The sequence below is a fragment of the Drosophila biarmipes genome, chromosome 3L (genome assembly GCF_025231255.1).
Source record: "Drosophila biarmipes strain raj3 chromosome 3L, RU_DBia_V1.1, whole genome shotgun sequence".
NCBI lineage: Eukaryota > Metazoa > Arthropoda > Insecta > Diptera > Drosophilidae > Drosophila > Drosophila biarmipes.
Window position 1 is genome coordinate 15,659,978 of NC_066613.1, and position 15,050 is coordinate 15,675,027.

The 15,050-nt window shown below is 38.9% G+C and overlaps 1 long non-coding RNA gene across 2 annotated transcripts; it reads right to left on the reverse strand.

The window, feature by feature from the left end:
- Positions 1-2,775: 2,775 nt before the first annotated feature.
- Positions 2,776-3,555, reverse strand: LOC127010852 (uncharacterized). Of its 2 annotated transcripts, none has more exons than XR_007763675.1 (3): positions 3,481-3,555; positions 2,981-3,413; positions 2,776-2,923 (listed from the first exon to the last, which is right to left on the reverse strand). It is a non-coding gene; the product is annotated as an uncharacterized LOC127010852 (long non-coding RNA). The 2 variants fall into 2 exon arrangements; XR_007763676.1 differs by having other exon boundaries at positions 3,477-3,517.
- Between the last annotated feature and the right edge of the window lie 11,495 nt (positions 3,556-15,050).

The following is a 15,050-nucleotide window of genomic DNA, read 5'->3' on the forward strand; positions in this document are numbered from 1 at the left end:
CAATTGCCAATGCAACATTTGTTGCTGGCGGGAAGGCCGCCGTTAAGGATGGGGGCGTGACCTGGCCACTCGCAACTCCCTTCTCTCCAATAAGGGGAAATATTTAAAAGCCAATTACTACGCCCGCCCAACAAAGTCCGTTAAATAAAATGCTAATGGCAAATACCTAACTGACTTGCTGCTTAAGTATTTGAAGGCAGACAAAGTCGCGGTAAGTTGCTCGGCTGAGATTGCTGGCAAATGAGTGAGTAAATAGTAAGCACGGATATGCAGATTGTGTATTTTTTAGATAGAGATACATTTCCCATAACTCAAATCCCTTAAAATTGAACCCGTTGTGGTTGCATAAAAATAATTATTAAAAAAATGAAAGAAAATATTTATTCATTTCATATTGTAGATAGTTTCAAGGTCTACGAATGCCCAGTATTTAAAAATCTTTGGCACTATTTCTATAAAAAGCGAAGAATATTCAAGGAATATGAAACTCATTTTCAAACTTTAAAATTTAGGGTAGTTATGCACAATTACTGAACATTAACATTGGTGTTTATTTTATAATTATTTATGGAAAAGTATATTATTAAATTGTAGATTTCTTTTAATATGTTTAATACTAAAAATTAGAGTTTATCAATTTTCTTATTCCGTTAACACACAAAATATAATGGGAAAATCAAAAAAACGTTTTATATCCACAAGATACTCTATTAAATAAACAAAAACTATATATTTGGTTAAAACCGGTCCTTTGATGACTGCTCTTCCGATTGACCCTCGTGATGGCTCACGCCTCGCAATCTCAATCACGCGACAATCTCGAATTGGGGCTGCAGTTCCTGTTGTTTTTAGTCCCTGGAAGGCAATTTTTTTATTTCACTTACCCCCCGCAAACATTTGTTTCAACACGTACGCGCAAATGAGTTTACAAGGTGCGATATTCATGTTGCTGCTGCGTCTTGGGCCGAGTTGTTGATGTTGCTGTTGTGTTGCTGTTGTGTTGCTGCTGTTTCTGCTGTTGCTGCTGCTGCTGCTGCTGCCGCTTGTCAATATTTACTATGCAACAGTTTGCCGGCGAGTACAGAACTTGGCTAATCGTATTTTAGCCATTTTATGTATATTAATAGCTGAGCGACAGTAAAAAGTTTGTGCCCCTCAATGTGCTGCCTCATTTCTCATTCTCGTTCCTTTATTCTTTGCGCTTTTGCCCTTGCCTTTTGGTATAATTTTAATTAACGCATTCGATGATGTTGCTGCTGCTGCTGCTGCTGTTGTTGTTGTTTTTGTCGCCTCCTGCTGTTGCTGCTGCTGTCGATGTCTTTTTGGCCAACATGCTAAAAGGTGTTAATTGGCGAAATTTCCATGTAGAGCTTAACCAAAAACAGAACACAGGGGAGCGAAGTGGCTGCCAGTTGTCCCCAGTCAACAAGATTTGCTTTATTAGCCACTTTCGGGTGGTGGCCACATTTCCACAGCCACAACCACAGTTGGCCCTTTGTCTTGTCGCACTCGGCTTTTTGGCCACACTTGCAATTTTAATGAGCCAGGCCAAGCCAAGCCAAGCCAGCGACGACGACTCGTGCTGCAGATGGGTAAATATTTTCATGGTTTAATTTCATAAATTATGACAATTTCTTGTATTGAAATCCCCAAGTTATGGGCCGCCATTCATCCCCATCCTCCGAGAACCATGTGAATTATGCTCGCCACAGCAAATCAACTTAAAGTGCGCGACTGGACACCGAAAAGCTCCTAAATTTTACTTAAGAACATCAATGGGCAGCTGACATACAAGAGATACTCGTTCTTTTTTCCTTTTGTGCCACACCATGATGACGATGACCGCAATGATGATCATCATTAACACCTTTCTGCCCGCGATCTCACTCTCGATTCTGCCGAGCACAATACGTCTCAACAACAAGCTGGCAAAACGAGGAATAAAATCGCAGCTATAAGGGAGTAAAGAAAATACTCGTATAAGAAAATAATTCAAAATGAAATTTGCTTTATGATGCGCAACCGCTCGACGTTCCTACGCACAGTGGGCTGGGATATAGAAAACAAGGTTGCACGGAGAAGAATTGTCATCTTTAAAATTGTCAAAGCAAAAACAGTGATATCTTTTACAATAAATTATTTAAAACGTATGATAAAAAATATAATATTTGTAGCATCTCTTGGAATGACTTGTTTAAATAACTTCTATTTAAAGTACAAGTTGCTATGATAATGAAAAAGAAAATTAACTTCATGGCACACAATCTTCTTCCTAACCTCTTTACATATTAATATTAGTAGAAATTTAAATCAAAGAAAAACACTTTAACGAGGAAAAAAGCTACTGACAATAGCACTTTCAACATACAACCAGACATTTTTAATGCAATTAAAGTATGTAATATAAAGGGGAAATAGAAAACTCTTTAACTATGGTTTTGGTTGCACTGTTCACAGGACTATCTGCGTTGATATGAAATATGTGTCGGGGCGGCAGGCAGTGGAGATTTATCGAGCGCGAAATGTAATACGCGGGCAACGTCCACCGCTGGGGATGCCACATGGAGGAGGTGGAACTGGCAACTGGGAGCTGGAAGCGGGCATCAGGAATCGGAGCTAGACGGGAGAGCCGGGGGATCGGATCAGCGGCCACCGTTTTGAATTGGCTTAAGCGACGCCGCCGCCTTCGACGACAACAACAACAGCGGCAGCAGCAACATTCAGAGCAACACCAAATGTCATACACCGGAAAAAAATTAGAACAATTACATAAAATATGTTTAAAAAATTATTGGAGCTTAAACAAATGTATTAACAATTTAAATAAATCTAATATAAATATATTTTTTGATGTATATACACATACATAGGTATAAAAAAAAATTTTCTTAATTTAATTTTATCTCAGAAACATCCTGATCCGCTAGAAAGAAAAAGTACTGCATTACTTCATGAAAAGTATTAGAAATACATTTTCTACCAATAAGTATTCTATATTGCATCTGAAGCATTCCTTGTAATTTTTTCTCCCTGTGCAGACATCAAGTGAGGCGATGGCCTGGGCAACTGGATGCTCGATTCGGTCCGCTTATAAACTGCATCCTGCTGCGATCCGCTGCCCCCGTGTGCGAGGGTCCGGGAAAAGGTAAGGGAACTACGACAACGACTGGACATTAACTAATGCATGCATTTATTTTTGTTATTTGCTGGGGCGGTTCGAACTGGGGATTGGGGGACCGAGATGCCCTCTTCTTACAAAGAGAGAGGGCGGCACGAGATATGGAGGATCTGCTCCAATAACTCATGGTGACACTATTAAAGCGACGATTTGTAGCCGAGCATAAAATAAATGCGGATTAGACTTTATAAAGGACAAAATGCTCGTGTCTGCGATTTATGGGTTAAAGGGCGTGCTAAAAGGAGAAAGGAAAAATAATTGGTATTTTTTTATTTCAAATTTTTAACTTAAAACGTACTTACAGAGGGGTTATAGTACTTTATATCGACGTATTAGAGATACGATTAAGTTGTTTTTCCTAGCCTGCTAAGTTCCCGATAAAATGCTGGCCATGTTGCACGAATGTTATCAAAATCAGTTGAGTAAATACGACCGAAACTCTCTCGTCTAGCAAAAATAACAAACGTGACAAATTTCGGTGAATTCAACTGTGAAGAAATGGTAAAAGACAAGAAATCCAGCAACGATGACGATGCCAGCGAGGAGAAGGCATAACAAAAAGTTGTATGCAACAAAAACTTTACACAAACTGAAATTTTAGGGGGTAAGCAACCAAAAAACAGTCGCTTAGATTTTGGCAGCAGTCACGATAAAACTTTGTCTCTAGCCATTTATATAGTGGGTGGCTGCAAGTCTTCTCTATTTGCCAAGTAAACAAAAGTTTTTGGCGCAAAAAACAATTCAAAGATGAAACTCAGCAGCAGGAACCCGCATCTAAACCAGAAATTGTAACGAAAACAGCCCAGGAAAATAGCCAGGCGAGGGGCATGCGGGATGAGGCTGGAGGGCAGCTGCTAAAATCCTAGGTTCTTGTCTGGGACCGGAAGAGAAGGGCATCCTCCAGGCAGTTCCCCAATGTTTGAACGCGCAGAACGCGCGAAATTTCACAAGTGTCACGAAAACTTCGCACCAAGAATAAAAGCCCAGAAGAGGGCAGGTTTTAGTTGTACTAGGCAAGTGCTTGTTTGTGGTTTGTTGGGAAGGTATAGACTACAAAAATTCCTGCACCACAATTTCAATAACAGAAAAAATGTGTCGATTTTATATTTTTTTGGGAAAAGCTAATAAACTTTTCTAAACTTCGCTTCAATGCATCTATATAACGAATTCTCTATTCAAAATATTCCTTAGCATACTTTTATGCATCTAAATTCGAGATTTTAAATCGATCTATTGTTCAAATAGAGACCCTACTTTTATAATACATTATATGATTTTCACTCCATTTTCTTATCTTTATGTTAAACAAATAGTAGGTTTTAACCTTAAAAGTTGCTTTCTAGGCCTAAAAATATTTGTAGCTCATAAGGAGGACCTTGCTTTGGTCTAAGCCATATTTTCTCTATTTTATTCATACCAAATTGATAAAAATTTATTAAACAATATCGTGGATAATAAAGTTATTCTACAGCCGAGACGCCCCACCCACACCTGCAGCCAAGGACTCGCCGTCGAAAAAAGGACTTGCCCCTGGGGCTATTAGGCAACGCATTAATGAGGGTCAAAGTGCGTGTAAATGCAATGCAAATGTATGTTAAAGTGATTAGCAGCCTTCAAAGGACGGTGTTAAATCTGAGGGATTCAAATACACCAGAGGCTTAATTTGCGTCATGCCCAAGGACGAAGCCACCCACACCCACACCCACCCCCCGGGCAGGCGGCAATAAAAACAGTAAGAGAAACAAATAAAAAAGAAATAAAGGAGGAAATCATCACGGGCAACTATTCCCATTTCTGGTGATAATGATGATGATGATGAACTTACCAGTTTGACACTTCATCGAAGTTGACAGATGTGGGTTGTCCCGGGGTTCTCAATGCTCAATGCTCAGTTCTCGGCGCTCGATTCCCCGATTCTCGATTCTCAGTTCTCTGACAGCCAGAGAATTGGCACCCTCACACAAAAATAAAACCCATTTTTGGGAGCGGGGCACGTGTGCCAAAGGGCATTGTGTATTTGCGCCAGGATAAAAATGGTTCGAAGGAAGCATTTACAAATGAAGTTGTAATCGGAAGTTGTTCGTTTGCCCACACCCCCATCCCCTCCTCAACATCCACAACATCCACCTCCACCTCCGCCCCTTTGTACATATAAATTGAGCGACAATTGTACAAATTGTCAAGGCGGAAACGCTGGCAGGGATAAAATAGTGCGAGCTCGAATTCCATTCCATGTCCACTGTGCGGGCCAAGCCGAAGTCCGGAGAGTCCTGATGGAATATGGGGGTGAGGCCGGGCTGTCCGGGCCGGGGGATTAGGCAGCCAAAAGGGGTGTCCTTGCCACTGCCTAATACATATGTTCACTTTGTGTTCGCGCCTTGATCCTTTTTGCTACCCAGCATAGAGCTAGGGATATATTGGGCTGGAAAAGTTCTTATATTAAAAAAGAAAGACATTTTTATAAAAAATTATTTAATAAATACTTGTAAATAGTTTTTAAACTAACTAATTTTATATAAATATTCGTCATAGCATCATTTTTTTGAACCAAATATAATGAATATTTATATAAAAATAGTCGTTTTGTATTATTAATTAAATGTTTATCTTTAAAAATACCTTTTATTAATTTTTAAATAACTTTTATTAATAATAAATGTCCATTCCCTCAAATAAATATCCATTGCTATAACAAACAGCTTCAAACATTCATTATGCAAAAATGTATAAATTTATATGGAAAAATTTATAAATGCTTGTCCAAAATATGTAATACTTATTTATTATATTTGGCTAACTAAAAAACCCAATATTCTTTCTGTTCTTTATGATGATTTGTTTTCAAAATATGTTCACAACCCTTTATCAATGGGTAATACCTAGTCCATTCCTTGGTTGGCCCTTCCTCTATCTTTTTTTGCTTTTGTTGTGGTGCCCACAAATATTTGTTTTTAATAGTCCCTGGATTGCAATGTTTGAAATGCAAATAGGATTTCCGTTTGCCCCCTTTTTCCCTTTTTGTGTGCCTGTCTGCCTGTCTGTCTGTGTTGGCCAATTCCATTTGACAGTTGAATTGTTTTGATCCCGAGCATTTAGAGAAATAATAACACTTGTTTTTCAACGGCTGCTGTTTGTGCCCGAGATTAGTCAGTTAGTTGCCCAATTTGACACATGTTGAGATTGCAACTGGGCACTGAAAACTAAATCGCCGGACTCTTAATATAGTCGCTTGACAACTGGACTCCCGAGAGCCCCAACTGGCGGCCCCTGGATGCGCGGTCTTATCGAGCGAATTGATCGTTTTGAAAACGCTCAAAATGTGATGTGGTGGCATTTTCAACTTGTCTGCGTCTCAATATTTTTACTTTCTTTATGATCTCGCCTGGTCGAAGAACTGGTTCACCGGGGGAGCCTCGACTTTATGGTGCCCCTGCCCACCTGAACGCCCCGATCTTCCCGATCTGCCCGTGTAATCGTGTCGTGTCCATTTCGATTATCACCAAAGTGAGTAATTTAATACCAATTTGGCGGTCCATGCGGCATAGACTTGAGAGAAATATGCTCGCCCCTAAATGTCAAATGTGAGCACCAGATGGGAATCGAAATGGAAATGGAAATGGGTCCCGGAATGGGTCGGCGATTGAGATTGGGAGCTGGGAGCTGTCGCTGGGATCTGGAATATGCTATCTGCTGCATGGTATCTGGCATTTCAGTTCTCTGATCTGTGGGAAGGCGAAGGCATCATCGTGTAAGGCGGAAAAATCTTATCGGACTCGCGCGTATTTAGCTGGAATTTTAAGGAATCGAGAACGAGGGGAAGGCAAACTGGCAGCTTAGCCCGGCGATTACACTGAGCTAGTGCCTGTTGGCCGGTGACAATTTACAAGAGGAGCCTGCCAGATAAGACTCTGGATCTTGGCCAGGCTTAGGACTTAATTCCCCCACCCAGAGATCCCTGGGTTTTCATTGAGAGCTCATAAGTAGATCACAATTCGACACGGGGAATTGAATATTGGGAGTTCGAGGCGCACATTCATATACTGTTTATATTGTTGGATACTGGATATTATAGCTAATTATTTAAATTTATAAATATTTATATTTCAATTGAGAAGATACAGTAGTAGTTTTTAAAGCTTTTATGGGATAATCATCCAATTAGATGTTTTTAATATTAATGCAACCATTTTGTTCTGACTAAACTTTTAGTTGAAAATATAAAACTTTATTTAATTACATTATTTTTAAAAACAATTTAAAATGCATCCGAAAACCTAAGAGATATAATACCCCCGAATAACACCGACTTATGACGTATGTATCTTATCTCAGCCCCTTCTTTCGCATCATTCGCACTCTTTTTTGCAATGCCCCAAAAGTTATTTTCGGCCAGTGACATAATATCCTAATTAGATCAGTCGGTCATGCCCAACTGACAGTCTCGATGAGGGTAGACAGTTCTGGCCTGCCCTGCACTCTTTTTCACCGATTTGTCGGGCACCCAGATATTATGACATCATTGACATTACATTGGTCAGGCTTTTTGGCTCTATTGCACTTTAAAGAGATCATTAAATTAAAATAACAAAAACGATGATGCCCCAATGTTGTGAAACAGAGAGCAGGGAACTAAAGAAAAGATCCAAATGCATCTTGGCCCCTCGGTGATGAACACATTTCCCACGTTTCGGGCGGCGAAAAAAACAAACAATTTTTATTTTAATTTTAATTTATTCAGAAGAAATCGGGACTGCGGCTATCGAACGGGAGACCCAAAAACCGACAAACCGAAAAACCTGCCCAGCGGATAGCCATAGCTCTCAGGCCTCGGGTTACATTCTTTTGTTGGAAATTTATGACGGGAGACGGAGCCGGAGCCACCGTCGGAAAAGGTGGAAAAGGTGGAAACGGTGGAAAATGCCCGCGTGTTTAGCAGCGTTTAATGGCTCATTTCGAATTGATTTCTTTTGCCGGAATCACTAGGAAAAATTTTAAAAATATAAATTTAAGAAATAAATGTTAAAGAAATAATATATTAAATTAAAAGTAATATAATAAAATTAAAAAGAATAATATAATTGTAAATTGTAAATAATAATAATAAAAAAAATTATTGCAAGCAAATATCGTATTGAAACAGTTGAATCACACAAAAAAGTTAAAAGATATAAAATATTTACATTCTTTATGAAAACATTGTATGAAAAACAATTATATTTTATCATATGTTTGTATCACTTTAATGATTATGATTATTTTTGTAATCGGGATATGTTATATAAATTTTCTAAAATTTAAAATAATATCTAACATTAAAAATTTATATGATTCTTGCTGGACATAATCAAAAATATTTATAGTGGTAGTTTAATTCAACATTTGAAATTCAATTTCGTTTATCATTTAAATTGGGGAAATATTTTTCTCAGTGCCTGCGCTGAGACATATAGCGATCCAACTGCCAAGAGGGGGAGTTCTTCTTGGATTTTCATACGGAGCGCCATGGAGATTTGTGTGCCGACCACTTTTCGGGGGCTGGCTTTTAGTGGAAAAGCTGTAAAACTTGTTGAAATGCTTGTAAGCATCGTAAAAATGCGCACTGTGAAGAGTCTATTACAATGATGCCATCGTGCTGATAACCCAGCAACCGCAACCGAGTCTATTTAATGGCATTGGAAAGGTGCACCCGGCTCCGAGTTACAAGCTGCAATCTTCAAGCGCCGAGAGTCCGACTCGGAATCCGAAACCGAATCCAAGTCCGATTTTGAGCCACCTCATCCGCCTCCTCCACCGCAGAGAATCGCCGGCTCAAGTCATCAGCCGTCGAATGATGCGCGCATTTCCGCACTCGACTGGAAAATTGTGTGTCGAGATGGGCCATAAAATTGGCAAATGGCCGAGGCGCCGCCACAATGTTGCCACTAAACCAGCGGATTTGATTTTGACCAGCTTTCCGGAGACCTGGGTTGTGGGTGGTACACGCCATAAATCCGATGATTGTTAGGCAAAACCAAGAAGTTATGGGGTTTATTAGCCAGCCAATTTGGCAGGGTACGAGTGGAAAATTCGAGGAAAATATGTTCACTTTAAGTGGTAATTCCCATTGGCTATTGTTTTGCTCAGTTTCCGTAATTAGTTTTTCAGCCAGCGAGTATTTTTCATTTTATTTATTTGGGTTAAACGCTGTATAACTTGTAAAGTGGTAACTATTGACAAGGATTGTTTTGGGGTCATTAAATATCTTTGGGATCTCTAAATTTTGATTTGATTAGATAGATTGATTAACAAAGCAAAATATAATTGATAAATACTCTATAATATTAAAAGAGATATTATATCTTATTTTATATTTCTAAAAGTTTTACTTATTTTTCAGCTGCAAAAATACCTAAACCTTAATAGTCTTTTCACCCAATCAATATACATCAACTCCACGTCATTTGTTAGATACCCCTTCACATTAATCACAGTTTCAAACACGGAACGTGCTATATAAGACCTTAAATGGAACCCGCTTGACACTTTGCTCGCGTTTTATGACCCAACTTTGGGACACCAAAAATTCATTTATTTATGCTTTTTGGCCCCATAAATAAATCTCAAGCAGATCATAGATCGTGGTTCAAAATAAAAAACCCCAGAAACTATTCCCGCAGCACATTAAACAGCCATTAAATTTGGGGAAGCTCTTATTTTAATGGATCCACAAATATTTCAGTAATGTCCTCAAACTAGATTCTTGTTTATAAAAAATCAATTAAAAAACTATTCCATTCCATTGGCTAATTAAAAATGAAATTCCAAAGAATGGAGTCATTTGATGTTAAATCCCTATCAGACAAATTATAAGGTTTATTGGTTTTAAAGTTTTATCTATTTTCAAGCATTTTTAACTGTAGTTTAAAAGGGGGAAATTCGAAGATGTCATAAAATTAGAGCAACACGAATCGATGGAGGTTCTGGGAAAAATGCGTAAAATATTATTTGATTTTGTTTTTTTTTTTTTTGTTTGATCGGGGGTAGGATATTGAGTCCTGTTTTGGTAACAATCGCGAGTCCCACGCGAATTGCTAAAAGAATCAAACAAATGAGCCAAGAGCCCTCGGGCAATAACAATTCCTCCCCATCTCTTGACTCTCCTTGTTGACTTTTCATGTGACAGGGATGGACACATAATTGCACAATGATTGAGTCCAGAAATGCACAGAAAAGAAAACTATTGAGGGCAATTTATTTTTCGTTGACTGTTTTAAACAATATTATATAAGCTATTAGAGGATATATACCACTTTACAATGTCACTATTAAAAAAGAGGTTCTCAATGATTATAATTTTTTCGAACCTTAAACTTCAATTAAAATAAAGTTTTAAAAATATTCTTTATTAATGAAAATGTACATTTTTGTTTTTGCTTCATAAACTTTAAGCCTTATTATCAATTTCTAAATAGTTTCATATTTATAAGTAATATACCCCATATTTTTCTCAGTGTACATTTAGACTCGACTCTGTGGCCCCCGGGCGTTTCCCACATTATTGTGTCTTTGCCATTGTTAACTTGTTAATTTCGTTTGATTGATTTTTAATGCAGTCGCACAAATGTGTCGCCCGAGATAGAGGATATTTACACAACTATAGTTATGATTAAATCAAGTGAGACTCGCACGCGGCTTAGGAGGAGATCAAACAAAGGACGCGGCGCCAAGTGCAGCGAGTTCAGTGAGTCAAAAGGAAGCTGCAGGCACGTGTCCTTAATCCGGTAATTACGGCGAACGTCCTTTCCCCCGATTGTGGTTTGAATGCCAAAGATACTCGAGGGCTATAATCGCGCGGCGAGATGCAATCCGAAAGATACATTTGTGATCTGGGAAGGGGAAGGGGAGATTCTTCTTTCCCAGGCTGGGGCGTAACAAGTTAATTTATGCCCGATCCCGGGGCCCAGATAAATGGTAAACCTACCGACTGGATTTCCCTTTTTCGGGCCCAAAGTATCGGGTTTCGGGGCAAGGGTAACCTGTTGACAAGTTGCCACATTCAAACGAAAAAAGGGGCAAATGGAAAATGTTAAATGTTAAATGCTTGTAAATCCATATCTAGTCGCTACTAAGATGGGGCCACAATAATAGAGTTATCACGGGGTCTCCGCTCAAACCGAGCCAATCGCCATCTATCCCATAAGCGTAGACCCAGAATTTTTGATTAATTGCCTCTGTTTGGGCTTGCGCTTTTAATTTTACCCGCCGTCGCCGTTGCTAGTTGTCATCCCCTCGGATATTAATTCACTGTCTCTGTGGCTTTTGCGTTGAAAAATTTCCTTTGTGTGTTTTATTGTTTAACCATAATCCACCTTAGACCTACGCCACAGCATCCACACATACCATATTTATTCAATATTAATTCAGTCGATGGCGGCACGGCGCAACAAAGTCAAATCGATTTTTTATGAAAATCTCTCTGTCTCTTATGGGCTTTTAAATGTTTAATCGCTTATGAATTTCGATAACGCAGCGCTACTAAAACCTATGCTTTTTCATAGCTCAAGATGATGAGCTCGTCATTGATCCACAAAAGAATATACGGGTATTAATAGAATCGATTTCCAAAAAGATACGAAGCTTGGCTTTGGATTGTGTGCTAAAATGAAATGATGGCTTAATGTGCAAAATTTGCATAGGTCATAGCGCTGAAAATGGGCTTTTAAGTAGATGGTGTTATATCCTTGTTATCGCCGGTGCTTTTCCTGGATTATGCTAAGTTAAACTCTTTAACCTTCAAAGTTTAAAGCAGTTTAAGCTAAGTTAAAGTGTAAGTTATAAGCTATAATTAAATGCGCATATTATTTCAGTTATATTAATAGGATTATGATTTTAAAAATAAAGATAAAGATTCTTCTTAATAAAATCATCATTCTTTATGTTCCTTATTTTATTTATAATACTTTTTTTAAAGTAGTATCTAAAATCTTATTATTTTTTTCCATTATTTTTGTTTTCTAAGCTGTACTATAATTAAATGTTATCAAGTCTAACTCAAACCATTAATATAAAATTAGTTTCATTTTATTTACATAATTATCTAGGCTAATATAAATGTTTAACCGTTTATTGCATAAATTTGTAAGCCAGCAACATCAATTAATATTTGTTAGACGCCAAAAGCAATCGTCCAAAACTTATTTACGTCTTTAATTTGGCTTTTTGGAGCACTTTTAAATGGATTAAATTGCTGTCCCTGGCTTCGGTTGCTGGTGGCAGTGGAAGGTTGCTGCTGGTCTCGATGTTGCTGTTGCAGCTGCAATTTCTGCTGCAGTTGCTGTCGTTGACTTTGGTTGCTGTGCGAGTGTGAGTGTGTGTGCTGCACTTTGTGTTACGCCAAAAATGCGCCACAAAGCCAAACGAGAGCAACATCAAATGCGGCAAGCACAGCAGCAGCAGCAGCAGCAACATTGCTGTTGCAAGTGCAATATTGCACTCTGCAGCCATTGCACTTTGCATAACGGTCCCTCGCTCGACTGTTTGCCTGTGTGCGTTGCGGTGTTCGGCCATTTTGTGAATGCATTTATCCCACACGGACACACACGCGCACATGGCCCTCTATATCGCCGTATCTGTGTTTGTATATCATTACTTATCAGATACTTATTATGAGCACACGATATCGTATATTTTGGCATGCTCCTCCGATTGTCCGTGTATGGGTGCGTGTGTGTGTGTTTGGTAAATATGCAAATGAGCCTGTTTGTTGCCACTACTGTTTGCCATTGTTGTTGTTGCTGCCGTTGCTGTTGCTGCTGCTGTTGTCGCACGTTGATTATTGTTGTTGTTGCTGCTGCTGCCGTCGGTGTCGGTGTTTTTGTAGTTGTTATATTGGACATGGGGATGCCGCCAAACGACAAGCAGCAAACATTTGATTATGATACGAAATCGATATAATTTAAACGATGACCAAAACCCAAAGCACCTCAGGCAAAATGGAGTTCAAAGGGGAAGTACTTTCATTACTATATTATCAAAAAAGTGCTGAAACAAATACAAAAGGTATTATATATTATATTTTAAAACCATTATTTGACTTATATTATTTTCCTAGTTTAAATATTTGCTCCAGAATGAAAAATCAAAATAAATAAATAGTTTTTGAATGTATGAAGGAAACATTTTTTTTAAGGACTGTTATTTTTAAGGACTGTTTTTTTATTTATCCAAAAAACCATTACAATTTTCTTAATATATATATCATATTTAAATCGCTTTGTGGTGATTACCCATCTTCACCCTTCAAACCCCTTCCTGACCTTATGTTGATATGGAATTTTCAATATTTTTACCCCCATTCAGAGCTGAAAGCAAACAGCGGCAATTGGCTTTCATGACAGGTTGCTGCCTCTTTTCTTCCTCATTTCTAGATGTTGCTGCTGCATCTTGGCTGCCATTCATCCAGCTTGGGACCCGATAACGCCCCCGAGTTTTGGGTCGAGCTGCGTCTTGAGAACATCGCGTGTCCGAAGCGTCGGCGCTCGGTTTAACGCCTTTTTAAGTTTAGCCGCCAAACAAGTGCAGTTCTCACCCTCTCTGAACAACAATTGCAGATACACGAAAACTAATTACAGATTCTAATCGCGTCATACTCTTATTGTATTTCGTGTGCAGAGGCCATCAATATTGGGGGGCGGGAAGATGGGGGGCTTCTGCCTGGCAACTTTTGCATGCGACACCTCAACATGAATTTTTCACCTTTTCCTGTCGCTGTTTTGTGTACTTTTCACTGTTCTCCAGCTATTGTTATTATTTATTTGCCTTCCTCTCTTTTGAGGTCTCGTATTTTTTCGCATTTCTAGGTTCGTTGCTTTGTTTTGTTGAGTAGTGCAGCGGAAATGGTTGTAGACGCGGAAGTGAATTGTTAGGCGCCTTTACCGCCCTTTGAAGTGCGAGTGATAAAGGGGTCTTCGGCGCAAAGCTAACGGGAAAGGGTCTGTAAAGTGGATGGGATATCACATTGGCACCAGGTGAGGACTGAGCTTGACGAGGGCTCAAAACATGTTAAATTTATAATAGTGTTTTGCGCTTTGTGATAAAATATTAGCTTTTTTCATTATTATATGCCTATATTATATTATTATAATATAATATTTCCAAAAATATTTTTACTTAAAATAGGAGTTTAGCAAAATATTAATATTAAAAATTTTCAGTTCATATCTGAAGGTATACAGTAAACATTTATACTAGTATAAGTAAATACCAAGTTCTTATCTAAGTCATTATTAATTTGTCTTTCTTTTTATCTGATTAAATTGACCTATCAAGTTCTTTGTACCATTCCTTCAACCACATAACCATTATATTGGCAGAACCCACAATGGTTTTGCCGGCGCTATATCTCGCCAGCACAGAAGGCGGAAAAGTGCGGTAAAAGGGCCTCCTGGCAGGCGGATTTCCCCGAATTCGACTGACGCAGCGCCAGGAGCAGGGAAAGGACATAACTCACCGCTCCAGACTCTCTGCGGCCAACAGCTGTTTTTCGACCAGCAGCAGCTGAAAATCGGACGAAACACCCTGTCTCAAAAGTCACCCACTCACTCGATGATATCACTCGGACTTTTGGGTAACGCCCCCTGAGTGGATTTCTCAGTGGTTGGGCCCGCACTTTGAGTGGCTTTCGGGCGAGTGAGTTCCGCACTGCGCCGAAGCAAACTCACAAAAAAAATTATAGAAAAACAAACAAACACGGGGGAAAAAATAAACTGAAGCAAGTTAAAAATAAAACAAAAAGGGGCAACTTTTTCATCGGCTCTCGAAACAAAATGGCAACCATGAAAAGCGGAAAATGCTCAGCAATGCGAGATGGAGAACTGAAAAGTGTAAAAAGGCA